The sequence below is a fragment of the Castor canadensis genome, chromosome 3, assembly GCF_047511655.1.
Source record: "Castor canadensis chromosome 3, mCasCan1.hap1v2, whole genome shotgun sequence".
NCBI lineage: Eukaryota > Metazoa > Chordata > Mammalia > Rodentia > Castoridae > Castor > Castor canadensis.
The window spans coordinates 136,204,253-136,219,345 of record NC_133388.1 but is presented as its reverse complement, the minus strand read 5'-3'; the positions used below and the strand labels follow the sequence as shown (position 1 = coordinate 136,219,345).

The window sequence follows — 15,093 nt, the reverse complement described above, 5'->3', positions numbered from 1 at the left end:
CAATCTGTAAACAGCAGTTATTTAGGTTAAACTTTCCACAAACTCTTCCCTCAGAAGCCAGCAAATAGTCTAAGGCCAAGTGGTTCTGATAGATGGCATTGTACATCTTAGTGCTCTGTTTTGTCAGCAAATTGAGGGCTCTTGAAGTTTCATTAGTTATAATTTTAACAACAGCCTGCAGTCTGATGATGTGGTTGAGCATATATATAGGGGTGTGATAGCTCCAGGACCCATCTTCTGCCCAGGTGGCAGGACCACAGTACTGGATGATTCACTCAGGAGGCCATTTATCATCATTTCAATTGTCAATTTGTTAGGCACCCCATTTTTGTCTACTTAATCTTTCTTCATATATGGGGACTCCCAGTGTCTCACCTTGTCTGAGGGGAAGCAAGAAGAAGGATGGTCTGATTGAGCCTAGTACACAAGACCCAATCCAGCTTCTAGGTAGCTTTGTATAAGCTTGCTTCCCACAGATCCAATATAGCCCCCTGGGTGCTGCCAATCTCTGTTTGCAATAAGATTGTCCCACACTTTCTGGAGATTAAAAAGTTGGCTAGTGGGTGGGGCTGGGATTCTGTGTGGTTTGGACCCATCATTGGGTCTCTTGGGCACTGTCATCATAAAACTTCTGTCCTAAGTAAGTTAAAGCTCTCACAGGGGTGGAGAATTGGTCTCCTGGATGGGAGATACAGTAATTTCTGATGATGGACATTTTTAAGAGCCAGACATCTTTTCTGTGTTTTGGGAAGGCAGTCTCATTAAAAGGCTCCTGTGGGTCCAGTTCCCTTGCTTTCCAAGGCCAATGGTCTCCCATGTTGGTCCCCTCACAAACATAGCATGAAGTGACATTCAGTGTCTGGGCTATAGACTCAGCTAGTGGGAGAAACAAGTTTTTAGCTTTTTCAGAAATGGAAAATCTACTCCTCATTTCCTCATAAGAGGAGTGGAAAACTTGGTATGAGGAAATTTCATAATTTACTACTTTGAGGTGCATCAGAGTCCCAGGGTCAAGGCCCTTTTCATCTATCCTTATACCAATTACATGTCCCTGTGTCCAATCAGATGGCTTAAGTACAGTGAAATTTACAGGATTACAGGTACCAGGAGTGCAGTTTGGGGCAGCTTTCCCCTTGTGAAGGAGGTCTGTGTGCTTTGTCCTTTCCTATGTAGCCCATGAAACACAACTCCAATAAGGGCAATAATAAGAACCCACATCATCACATGGCCAGGATTTGTCTCTCCTGCCCATATACTTTTCATTGATGTATAGGCTCTTTCCCAACTAGGCCCCCATAGCCATAGCCTATACCTCCACACCCACCTTGGTCTATGGTCGCACATGCATCAAAGAGCATTGACACTGGTTTATCAGTGTTAAACACCTGGTACAGCTGATGAGGTTCCCAGAGTTGCGGATGTTCTGGATCTCTAACCATTGCTCCAGGGGGTGGTAAGTGGGGTTGAAGCAGATATGCTGATTACTGTGGGAGCACACTAGATAAGTGATATGGTTGTGAGTACATGACCCAGTGACAGAGCCTGCACAAGAATAGTAAATATGGAAAAGCAAAGTCCTAGTGACAACATTTCCTGCCCAAGTAGTATGGATACATAGGTCACAGGATGAGGGCTCTGGGATCATGAAGGGAGACCATATCAGAAACAATAAACAGTAATGATGCATCCTTCCCAAAAGAGATAGAAGAGAGCTAATAAAAGCCTTTCACCATGAATCCAGTCAGCAGGGCGGTTTTTGCCAAACCTATGGTGAAGACTAGGGTGAAAACTATAGCAACAGATACAGACAAGGAGTGGCAATACATTACGATGAAATAACCGTGTGGAAACAGTCCATTTGTCCCACTGGAGGTTGACTTCAGATTAGTCAGCTTCCGGAGGTGACTAGAGCAGGGCAGTCATCCTCCCATTCTTGGTCCTCTGTTGTTTCCTGGGAAGAGGAGTCCTGTCAAGGGAGGGTGTTCAGGTTCTGGAAGGTGATCCTGCACAGTGAAGCTGGATCAGGGATTTACTCCCACTCAAGAGAAGCTGGCTTGACTCAATCAAGGAGCAATCTCTGCTACTTTAACTTTAGTGGGTATAGACAAGATAAAAGGGCCCCTCAAATGGCGTTTTAATATCTGGACATTTTATTATTTTACCCAGACAGTATCTTTTTTTTTTAAACTGAATAGAATTACCTTGGCAACATATATGTCAGTATATATGTCCAAGAAAACTCATTTAAAAAATTAAAGCCACCATCTTTAAGTGTCAAAGGACATGTTTAGTGCCTATAAAAATAGTTATTTTGTCTATATTTAAGTAGAAGACCCTGTCTAAAAAATATGTTTGTATCTGGCTTTAATGCAAGAAAGCCACACATGTATAAGAACCACTTCCTCAATCTTCTTGGCCTTGGTTATTTTTGAGACATCTGCCATGAGTAACTCCATTTGATCTTTGATGGCATTCCCCCCTTATCTCCAAACTGTTTGTCTCTCAGCAGTATACTTTGAAGATTTGTCTCCCATCCAAGTACTAATCAGGCCTGATGCTGCTTAGCTTCTGAGAGATGAAATTGGGCATATTTAGGGTGGTATGACTGAGATCTGTTTTGATTGGTCATTTTCTTTCTTCATCATGAGGATTTTTTCTTTCCTGGATTTTGTTTGTTTGGTTTTGGTCCCATGTGTGTGGGGGTAATAATGAGCAGATCAGGTGGGGGTCAGTGCCAACTAGACCCTTTTGGCCAAATTGAAGCAACAAAGAGACTTAGAAGGAATGGCCCTTAGGCAATGGGCTTTTAAACAAGGACAACATAAAACAAAATCCAACAAAAGCAGATATCTAAAAAGCTAAAAAGCTAACTTGACACATAAGCACTTATTGGAGTCACTTTTTATGGACTTGATTACAAATGCCCCAGAAGGCTCAGAACTGAAATGACAAAAACTTAAAAAAGCCATGGTTAAAATTTTGATGGACAATTTAGGAACTAACAGAACAGTGTATCAGTACCATTAACTTTTGGTTACTATGTTTATCTAAATTTTGTATTTTAGAAGACTCGATATACTTGAAAAACATTAATACATTTAGATATGGAACGAGCAATAGCATCATAGCTTTGTAGAGTTTATATATATATATATATATATGTATATTATATATATATATAAACTAAATTATATTTATAGTTTAGTTGTTGCTCTTGAAGTAAAACCCTAAGGTTTTTTTCATCAGTTGGGGAAGGAGAACAGTGTCAGTGACCCCAAATAGCCCACTCACAGACACATATAGGATACCACTGCATTAGAATCACCCAAGACAACAATAGTTTAACCATGAGGTCATCTAGAAAATTTTACATAAAACAACTCTTAAATGAACATAACTCAGTTTCCTTATTAGTCAAAACCCCCCAAAAAATCACCAGACAACACAGGTAAATATTTATGGGGACTAAGTATGGAGTTAGGAGACATAGTGGCCAAGAATCATGGCTTAGATGTTGATAAGGAATCATATCCCAGATTGTTGACATTAACGAATGGCTCATGGCAGGATCCCACCAACCTGTAGTCAATGGAGTCCCCCTAAAATAACAGGCTCAATCTGGACATCCCAGGCCAAAAATTCCCTCTGCCTGCCATGTGGAAGGAGTAGGACTAACGTTGGACTCTGTTGATTCCAATAAAAGTTGAAGATCTTGACTTACAGTTTAGTGCTCCTTTTTGAGTTTTTTTAATCCTATCTGGAGGGTGCAATTTGGCTTTGTTTTTCTTTTCACTTTGCTTTAAATAAGCAAATCTGTCTCAACCTTCATGTAAGTGTAGCAGTATTCCCTGTGCTCAGCTGCCTCTTGTCTCTCTGGGTTTTAATAAACTCTTGTTGTCTTGACAAATTTGTGGACTAACCTGTAGCACCAAAAATTCCTGACAGTTATTTTGACAAAACAAAAACCATTTTCACATAATTTTTTTGTAAATGTTATCAAGAACAATACAATATTTTAAAGATAGTCTTGTTGTTATGAGCATAGAGAATTAAGTTTTAGTTTAACATCAATACATTAAAATTTGACCTTACAAAACCTTTAATGTAACTGGGATTAGTTAAATTAATCAGTTACATAGGATCTGTAAGCTCTATCTTTTTATGACAACTTACTCTGTATCTTTGCGACATCTTATTTTGTATCTTCTGGGGGAGCTTGTCTTTATTCTTTTTCAATTTAAAAGTATTTTTATCCTTTTATTTTAAAAACCATATCTTAAATAGCCTACATACATACATACATGACTTATGTTTTAAGTCATAAAACCTTTTAACTTAGAACCTTATATTTGTATGAAAAAAACCCAGAAAGAAAGCAACCTTAAAATTATTTTTATATAAAAGCAATTTATAGTTAAGCCCATTTGTAAATAGACCCATGTATTATAAGAGAGAATTAAATCCCAGATTTTGTTTATGACAGAATGAAATAGGCTAAGGTCATTTTTGGCTGCCCAAATTTTAAGATTTTTGTTGCAGACTGTAGCCTCCCTTTCCCCACCCCAACTCTGGTCTAAACCAGAGTGTGTTAATCCCTGAATGCGTGCGTCCTAGTGAGACCTGACTGAAATAAGTTTGAAAACCTGTTTTTTAAAAAGTAGCAGTAGAACAGAGTAATAATTTTTTACATTTACTTTATAATAAGAACCATCCTCAAGATGTTTACATATTTAAATGTAAAAAGCCTAAGCAGTTTGTAACAGAGCTCTTTGAAACAAATACCCTGTTTTTTTTTTTACCTTGAGAGTCATATTAACCTTATAGCAGCAGTTTAAGAACCATTTTGAAGATGCTTATGCATACACACACAAAAAGTGTTATAAATTAAGCATGCCAGAAAAAAATGTCAATTTAAGTGCACATAAAATGAGCTGGAATTGCAGGAGCAAATTAAATTTTGACCAGTGCTTTAAACAAATTCACACACACACACACACACACACACACACACACACACACAAAGAATGCACTCTCAAAAAAAGAAAAAAATGTTTAAATTATGCCCAGAGGGCTATCCGGTGGAATGGTGGATGATGCATCTGTTCTCTTGGGAGTCTCCCCACTTTGGAACTGAATTTTTTGTTATCCATCCCTTAACCTCAGTCGTGACTATTTCCTGGGAAAAGCGCAATGCCCTGTTAACTCTCGGAGGTGTCTTACGTTCTTTTGTAGATCACAGTACTTCCGCCCCACTCCTTGAACCTGAGAGACATGGCTTCACCCCAAAAGGCGGTTACTAGCGGTCTCTGGGAGGTGATCAGTCTCCCCTTCTGCCTCCTGAGGCAGGTCTGAATTCGAACCTGGCTTCTTATCAGTCTGATGAGCAGTGGTCTCCTCCCCTCGCTGGTTCCTTTGTGCATCTGAGGCCCTTGCCCTGACTCGTTGGGAGGAGGAATCCCCCTCCAGATCAAGCTGTCCATTGGCACCTTGTGGGATCTCACCCTGGTGACAAGGGAGGTGATAACTCACTGTGCCTCCACAATCCTGGCCAATGAGCCCCCAAGAAATGTTGCAGGAAATTAGGAGCTGAGATGGGGACACTGAGGCAGATTAGCAGGAAGCAACTTTTATTGTGCCAGCACAGACCCAGTGGACTCATCTCCAAAGCCTGAGCCCTGAGAACAAAGGGGTCTCACTTTATATACCCTTGCAAGCAGTTTACAGAAGCAGAAAGCAAAGCTGGACCCACTTGTGGCTGCATGTGACTCCACTGGCTAGTTCATTTTCCCAGTGCTATGTGACCTTCATGTTTCAATTCTTTAAGCTTTATCTCTCTGCTTTGCCATCCCCGCTCCCTGTCTTGTCGTCAGAACACAGTCTCTCTGTTTTTTTTCTGGTCCCCCCGCCTTTCCTGCTGTAGACTGAATATTGTAATTTGTCCATTAAAGTGGTCATATAGCCTAAAAGTGAACACCAGAAGTCAGAGACCTGTCAATAATTCTCCTCAAGGGTAGGAGTGAAATTGTTCACTTTAAATACAATTTAAGTGAATCACAAAAATTTAAAAAGTAGATGGGTTTTCAGGAAAATGTCCTGCAAGAGAGTGATTTCACTAAGGACCAGATGGCAGAATTCAAGGATGTCTTCTGGGTGTTTCACCAAACAGGTGATGGTAAGATCCTGTACAGTTAGTGTGGAGGCAGGTTAAAATTAGGGAAAATTCAGGACTCACAGAAACTTAAAATGACATTCCAGATTGACCATCCTGTGGCTCAGAGACTGCCCTCAGCTGATCAGGTAACCCCATGCCCCTCCCCACTCATTGATTATTGGATGGAAATCACTTGGTTCTTCCCTTCCCATAGATTAAGGTAAGTTTTAAAGCACCTTGATAGGAGGAGCACACTCTCTCTGCCTCCAGATTCCACCTGGGCCCTACCATGCTCCCTTTGTATTTCCCGTCCCTAACTTTTAATAAATTCTATTTGTATCCACTTGTCCTGGCATGGATTCTTCCACTTGGGACAAAGAATTTGTAAGTTTTCAGATCACAGAGTCCACCACGCCGCCATCATGTGGCAAAGTCAGCCAGGAGAAATGGTGACCCTCAGACTCCATAGGAAGAGCTGATCTCTGCCCTCAGGGAATGCAGCTGGGAGACACTGGACCCAGTCCTGTCTGCCTGACACTAGGGCTCCCTCTGAGGCCCACAGGTTGTATTGTGGAGTGGGCAGTCTTTGAGACCCAGCAGTGTTTGTCCTCCCCCCATGGCTTGCAGAACTAGTTCCGCATCCTACAGTTATCCTGGTTTCCCTCTGGGGCTGGCTGCCTTAAGACCATGATGCACTCTCCCTTGTTCCCCTTTCTCCCTTCTTTTTCCTCTGTATCTGACCCTCAGGCCCAGGCAGCCACGAGGCCCATGAGCCATGGCAGCCATCTCCCCTAGCACTTGGGCTGGAGTCCCCTCAGCCATCCCTACCTTCTAATCTGTCATGTACTATGGGCCACTGGCAGAGTCCTGGAGAGTGAGTAGCATACCCCATCCCACCCACACAAGGTCTTAAACTTCAGAGGTGCTACTGGAAAAATGGCCTTAAAAATTTACCTCGGTTCTTGCATCTAGCAGGAGAAGATTCAGTAAAAGTAACAGTAAAGTTTATTAGAAAAAGAATATGCTTTCTGCAGACTGAGGGTGGGTCGTCTCTAGAGTGAGAGCAATGGGGTGAGGTTTTAAGGTCAGATATTTATTAAGAGACTCTTAGCTTTGGGTCCTTTTGGTCTCTGGGGTGATTTCCTGGATTTGGGTTATTGTATTTTTCAGAGAGACATTGAGTAATCTACTAGTTCCTGCTCTAATTGATGGAGAATTTCTGTTTGAAATTCCTAGCCTTTGCTTTGTCTAACTCCTAGGTTTGGGTCTTTGTTTTGTTAAATTCACTCATGAAAACCTCCCTGCTCTAGATATAGTTGATATTTAGGGTGTGGATTACTCTTGGGTAGAGTGAATTAAGCTTTAAGGTAGTGGCTAACTTTAGAACATCCTTTGATGGCCTCTGGGCTCTGGCTACCTGATCTTAAAAAGAGTTTAGTGGACTTGGAAAGTTAAATTAAAATGATTTCTTCCTGTGTTCCTCTCATGGCTACCTCTTATGCCTACCTGCTACCTATCAGAAGGACCAGGGATGCATGCCCGTGCCCCTGAGTCTCTGGCCCTGCCAGCAGTGGTAGCAGTAGCAGTGGCACCCATGCACCAATGCTGAGGTGGGCCAGGGAGCCCGCCACTGTCAGGAGCTGTGCAGACAAAAGGCAGCACCAGCACCGGGTGTGCCCAAGACATACCACCCACATGGCCCCATAGCACCTGGAGTAACTAAAGGCACCAGCTATGGCATCCATGGACCTAAGCCTCAGGCTGGACTGCTTTTTCCTATGACTTCCATGAGTCTGCAGCCCTCTTCCTCTTCCTCCTGTGTCCCACTCCCTTTTCTGTCTACTTGCCATGCTTCTGCTTGTCCTGGGCATCTGATTCCAACTCTTGCCTGCACTCTTCTTGTCCCCATGACCTGCAGGGGTCTCAGAAGTGCTCACCCAAGGTCACATTCTCCTGTCTCAGGAACACATGCCCGGGGTCCACCAGTAAGCGGCTGGTGCCCTTCACTGATAGTATTAATGGGATTTTTTTGCCAGATTCTAAAGATAATTTCTAAGTCTCCTTTCTTTAGGGAAGCTAACAAGGACTCACAGGATGGCTTAAGTGGTAGAATGCCTGCCTAGCAAGTGTGAGGCCACGAATTCAAATCCCAACTTAGTTTGCTTCAATTATTGGTCTCTTTATTAGGAACTCATATGGGCAGTAACAGCTGTCTCTCAGGAGTGGTGTCTTTAATTCCTATAATGTGGTCCCAGGGCAAGCTGCCATCATGATGAAACCACCACGTGTCTAGTGCCATCTTGTCACTCCTTAGGGGTAGGAAACTCATGGGTGTCAACCACCTTGCCATCGTCTAGGAAAATTACAACTAACTGTTGGTTAAAATTCTCTAAGTTAATATAGTTTTACACATTAATCTGTTAAGGATTGGATAAAAGGTAGGGTATTTTTGTTAAAGATCTGTTATACAGTACTTAGAATCTAGCTGGCTAACCTAGTAAAATTAATGACAAGAAATGCTTTGTTTAAGACTGTACTCTGAATTAATGCAATCATTTTGTGTGTTATTGTGTGCTTTCTGTGTATGTCTTGGTCTGTCTCCTACCAATTGTGGCCACTTAATTTTTACTTTTTCTTGAGCTCATATATGCATGCATACATTGACATTTTTTTCATAGTGTTTAAATGGCATTAGGATGATTCTTAAACTATTTTTATAAAGTTAATGTATAAAACTGTTATTTAAAAAAATATCTACAGTTCTAATCCCAACCAGACCTAAATGTTCTCTGCCTTTGGACTAAAAATTTATGAACAATAATCTGTTTCATTCCATCATGTGTGTAATCTACATTCAACTCCTTTATAATTAGGTTTTTTAACCCATGTGTTCTTTTAGATTATATTATAAAAATAGTTTAATTTGCTTTTCTTCCTGAGTCTTTTAAGGTATAAGTTTCCTAAGAGTTTTATTAAAAGCAGTGTTATTGAAACTCAGGTTTTTACAAAGGTTGTTTCAAAGTACAGATTAAGGTTTCATAGCTTATAAGTTTATATATATGTATGATTGTGTTGGCTGTAGTTTAAAGTTTGCCTAGAGAGTTTTTTTGTGGTCAAAATTTAAGGTACTAATGTGTATTTAAAAATAGGTTTCTGTTTTATCAAAATAACTGTCAGGGATTTTTGGTGCTATAGGCTGATACAAAATTTTACCAAAACCAAATAAAAGTTCATCCTCCAGATGAGATGATGAAACCTTAAGTTTTTATTGGGGTCTACTAAAAAGTGATTAATCCTAAAATACTGAATTGTGCATGTCATTAACTCTCAATTACTGAGCCCATTATTCTTGGGCTGTAAGGTTTGCATGCAGGTCAACAACAAATCTGCTTTGTATTCCAAGCCATTCTGTTAACATCAGCAGTCTAGGTTGTGGTTTCTTATCAATATCCAAGCCATGACTCTCAGTCATTGGGTTTTCAAACTTTATGCTTACTCTCTTATCTCTGTTTCTGTATCTAATCATTTGAGACATTAATCTTATTGGTTTATTATTATCTTTTAAAAAATATACTTGTTCCCCCAAAAGGATTTTCTATTACTACTTAAACTAATGCTCCAAAACTATTCAGTTTTCTTATACTGAAAAGCTGTTTCCCAGACAAGATGCCCCACCACCGATGAATGGATTAAGAAAATGTGGTATCTATACACAATGGAATTTTATGCAGCCATGAAGAAGAAATGTTATCATTCGCTGGTAAATGGATGGTATTGGAGAACATCATTCTGAGTGAGGTTGGCCTGGCCCAAAAGACCAAAAATCGTATGTTCTCCCTCATATGTGGACATTAGATCAAGGGCAAACACAACAAGGGGATTGGACTTTGAGCACATGATAAAAGCGAGAGCACACAAGGGAGAGGTGAGGATAGGTGAGACACCTAAAAAATTAGCTAGCATTTGTTGTCCTTAACACAGAGAAACTAAAGCAGATACCTTAAAAGCAACTGAGGCCAATAGGAAAAGGAGACCAGGAACTAGAGAAAAGGGTAGATCAAAAAGAATTAACCTAGAAGGTAACACACACGCACAGGAAATTAATGTGAGTCAACTCCCTGTATAGCTATCCTTATCTCAACTAGCAAAAACCCTTATCTCAACTAGCAAAAACCCTTGTTCCTTCCTATTATGGCTTATACTCTCTCTACAACAAAATTAGAAATAAGGGCAAAATAGTTTCTGCTGGGTATTGAGGGGGTGGGGGGGAGGAGGGGGGGTGGAGTGGGTGGTAAGGGAGGGGGTGGGGGCAGGGGGGAGAAATGACCCAAGCCTTGTATGCACATATAAATAATAAAATAAAAAAAAATAAAGAAAAAAAAATAAAGTGTTTTCCTGGAAAAAAAAAAAAAGCTGTTTCCCCATTATTGACTCCTAACTTCTATCAGCCAAACTGACCTTGGTGTGATTTGGATTTGATAGTTCTGTATTGGTTACAAAAGTTCATATTAATATGTTTCCTTTTTAACACTCAACAGACTGTCTTCCTTTCTATTGTTATCTTTTTATCTTATATGTTGTTTTTGGTATCAGCCTCTTTGCCCAGTGTATGACAGTTCTGATGTTTAGTAGTTGGGTTGGCTTTCAGGATCAGCATCCATTTAGGAAACTTCATGCAGTAGTGTAAGAGACTGGTCCTTTGGGGAACTATAAAGTTGTGGGACCCTGCCACTTTGTCTTGCAGATACATCTGCTGAGGACCTTTATGGCAAGCCAGGTGAAAAGGACCTGCAACTGAGGCCTCCCTGATGTAAGAGGGATGTCTTGAGGATCTTGGAATGGTCTCACTCTACTGCAAAGGGGAGTTTTCCTTCTTCCCTTTTCCTCTCTCTCCACCAGCCAGCTTAGCAAATTCCATTCAGGAGTCCTTGTGTAGGGGTGGAGGATGACCCTTAGGACAATGGTTCTCTCTCTTAATGGGTAGATTTTCCTTTCTTCCCTTTCCCTTTCTTTTTCTACCAGCTAGCATAGGGGAAGCCAACATATTCACTTGGCTATATCCTTAAATACTGGGAGCGCTTTGATTCTGCTAACAACAACAACAAAAAAGATGACTAGTTCTCTTCATAGCCCATTTAAAATTATTTACTATTCTTTGCATATTGCCTAAATTAGTCACTTACTGGATGCAAAAACCCTAAGGTATTATTTTGGTAACACTAATAAAACTAAACTTAAACTCAGTAAAACTTCTTTTAAATGGCTCTAATACTGCTAGTGCCTTCTATGTGTATCTAAGTGTTATAAGTCATTTATGGAGCTAGAAGTGTATACATGTAAACAGCTATTGTTCTTCTATCTAAGGTACATTCTATCTAATAAGGTCTTTAACATTTCTGCTCTTTATGACCAATGCTAAAAGTTCTGCCATTTAGGACTAACATGTGTTTGCAGATAAACATTGGTTTACCTTATGTCTGTCAGATAAACATTTGTTTATCTGACATTGGCTAGATAAACATGTCTCTCTCTCTCTCTCTCTATATATATATATACATATATATGTGCGTGTGTGTATGTACCTATATGTGTTTATGTATGTATATATATAAAATACATATAATATATGTACATATTTAATGCAATTGAGCATTAAAACAGGGCCTATATGAAATTACTGATACTGCCTTCTCTTAATCATTGGAAAATTTAGGGTTTTTAATTGTCAGTACTATATCGACAGTACTGATAACCACTAACTTGTTACTTTACTTAACCAAAATTCAAGGTTTAAACTGTGATGCTGCTACTGGGTCCTTTATATTTTAGGTGTCTTTATGTTCTTCAAGTATATAAACCCTCTTAAATAGAGTTATAAAAAGACACTATACCAAGCTAGTGTCTTAGTCTCTTTTCCCACATTGTAATAAGGGGTTTAATACTACTATATACAATTGAAAGTAATTAAACTTTTATGTTAATTGCTAAACTGTTAACCATGGTTACTTTAAGTTTTGCCATTACAGTTTTAATCCTTCTACATTTACAGACAAACCCATGAAAAATGACTCTGAGAAGTGTTTACCTATCAGTCAGACAGAGATTCTTAATTATTGGGGTTGTTTTGTACTTTCCTTGTGAAAACTTTATGACTGTTGTCTGCTGACACTTTACAGAAATTTAAAGGTGTCAGTATATTCTATGGGATAGACAATTAGATTTAATTAAGCCCAGCCTAAGAGCCATTTTTAATAAATCTCTTTGTTGCTTAATTTGGCCAGAAAGGTCGTGTGGCCCTGACTTTCAATCTATTTGATGTGTTATTGTCCCTCCTCTGTGGGACAAATCTGACTTTCTAGAAGAAGCTATGACTTTCTGGAAGAAGCTACTCCTGGCTAGGGGGACAAAACTGCCAAATGACAAAATCTTCAGAGGCAACTGTTCAGAGAAACAATGTAATAGGTTGCAATCCCTGAGCGGTCAGCATCTCCCAACTTCTTAAAGGGACAAGTGGCATTCAACCACCCAAGACAGTTCAAAAGGTCTCACAAATGAGGGGATTTTCCAGATCTAGATGAAGTAAATTATGCCAGGCTTCTAAAAATAAGCAAAGCCAAGAGATTTTAAAAATTTGCTCTTATGTATGTGGTCTAATATTTAAGCCTTCTAGCTTTTGGCAAAAAGATGAACTGTCTTTGGCCAAGGCCTTCTGTTTAAGCAAGGGCAATATAACTTTCAATAGTATCTAACTTCTGCTTAGGGATGCTGTGAGTCTTCTTTCTGAACAGAACCGACTCCTAATTGATGTTTACCCTCTAATTGGACTAGCACCTGCCCCATGATATGCCTGCCTCCTTATATAGCTATTACCCCAAACAACTGGTCCTTAACTGTCCACTACAGTGGCAGTCTGAACAGAGGGCCATATAAGCGTCAAAATAATGACAGGTATAGACGCCTATAAAAAATTAACCAGAAGACTCTCTGCCGCTTTTCAAAGTGAAAAGTTAGATTTATCCCCGTTACACCTTGCAGGGCCCTTTCTGATGCTCCTATCAATACTTATGTTCAGATCATGCCTTCTAAACCAGATTTATCTCTTCCTGGATAAAAGCCTTAAGGACCCAAACCATGAGGCAACAGGGTTACTGATCTCTGCAGATGAATCAGATCTCCATGAGCAACCCAGATCTCCATGAGGAATCTTAATTGTACTGAACCATAGTCTAGTCTAGACACCTTGGGTCCAAATGAGCTTCAAGGGAAAGAAGCAGGAGAGACAATTTCCCCTTGCAGCTAGGGTCTGCTGCCCCTTGTCAGCTCAAAGCAGATTCAGAAGAAAAGAGAACCCCAGTTCTTCAGCAACCTCAATGAGTTTTTTAGGATCTTGTCTCTCAGGGGGAATTTGAGGCAGGCTATGAGTTCAGGACTCATAGAAACTTACTATTACATTTCAGGCTCAGGACTGCTCTCACCTGGCCCAGGAACCTCCCCACTCGTTCATTACTGGATGGAAGTCACCTGGTTCCTCCCTTCCCATAAATTATCGTAAATTTTAAAAGCACCAAGAAAAGAGAAACACATTCTGTTTCCAGATTCCAACCGGGCCCCACCAGACTCCCTTTCTATTTCCCTTCCCTAACTTTTAATGAACTCCATTTATACCCACATGTCCTGCCACGGGCTCTTCCACGTGGGACAAAGAGTTTGGAAGTCTTCTGGTCACAGACTGCACCACGCCGCCAACAGTGTGAGGATGTGGCGAAGACCATGGGCTTGACTCTCACCAACACTGATATACCCAAGTTTGTGGAGCATCCCAAAAGTGATGAGATGAATATAGGGCCCTGGAGCACTTCTAGCCCGTGCTGTAGACTGTGGCCAATAACAAGGAACAGGGAATGTAGAAGGATCATGTCAAAGACTTTAGGTATTTGGCAAGAAAGAGAAGAACACCACCATGGGTGCTAATATCTATTATGGCCTTGCTACACTGAGTGAGGACATGACACAGAAAGAAGCAGAGATGCTGGTGGCGGGGGAAAAGGACAGCAATGGTTGTATCTATGAAGAGCTCATGCATATGGTGCTGAATGACAGAGGGCATCCCCAGTATCCCCATAGCCTGTTCCCTTCCATGTGTGAGACTTTGTATCTAGGCCAAAGGCTTTGTAGGCACTCTGTCCAGCACCTTTCCCAGCAGAACTCTCTGGTGATGTTTGCCATCAGCATTCACTAAAGAAACTTGTGGCCTGTGCCTCATCTTCCCCAAAGTAGGTGGGTTTTTACTAAGTCATGATTAATGATTAGCGATTATTCAACCAATACCAATTTCAAATACATTTTTAAAAACGTTTCTATTTGGAGCAGGATTTCTCCTTTTGGGCCCTATTGATATTTAGGGCCAGGAGTTTCTTTGTTTTAGTGGGAGACTGCCCTGTGCATTATAGGGCGTTTAGTAGCATCGCTGGCCTCTACCCAGTAGATGTAACACCTCTCCCACCTTGGCTGTGGCAACCCAAAATATCTCCAGATATTGCCAAATGTCCTCTGGGGGCAAGAGTGGGGGAAATTGCCCAGTTGAGAACCACCAACTTAAAGTAATGCTTTTCTAAAACAGTTTTTATGATTTAAAAATCATCCTCAAATTTATTTGTTCTATCAATCTGCATGGTTGAACATATGCTTTTATTAATTAATTAATTTATAAGAAAAATTAATGGGCACTCTATGTTGCCGAGGCTAACCTCAAATTCCTGGGCTCAAATGATCTTCCTGCCTGACTAGCTGGGTCTACAGGCATACATGACCACATCTGGCATTTAAAAAAATTTTTTTTGGCAGTACTGGGGTTTGAACTCAGGGCCTCATGCTTGCTAGGCAGGCGGTTTACCACTTGAGCCCCTGTGCCAGCCCTGCCATTTTTTTTTTTTTTGTAAACT

At 40.5% G+C, this 15,093-nt stretch overlaps 1 pseudogene; it reads left to right on the top strand.

Annotated features, from left to right (window-relative positions):
* Positions 1 to 6,072: 6,072 nt before the first annotated feature.
* LOC109696903 (myosin light polypeptide 6-like) lies at positions 6,073 to 14,390 on the top strand (annotated as a pseudogene).
* Positions 14,391 to 15,093: the final 703 nt, after the last annotated feature.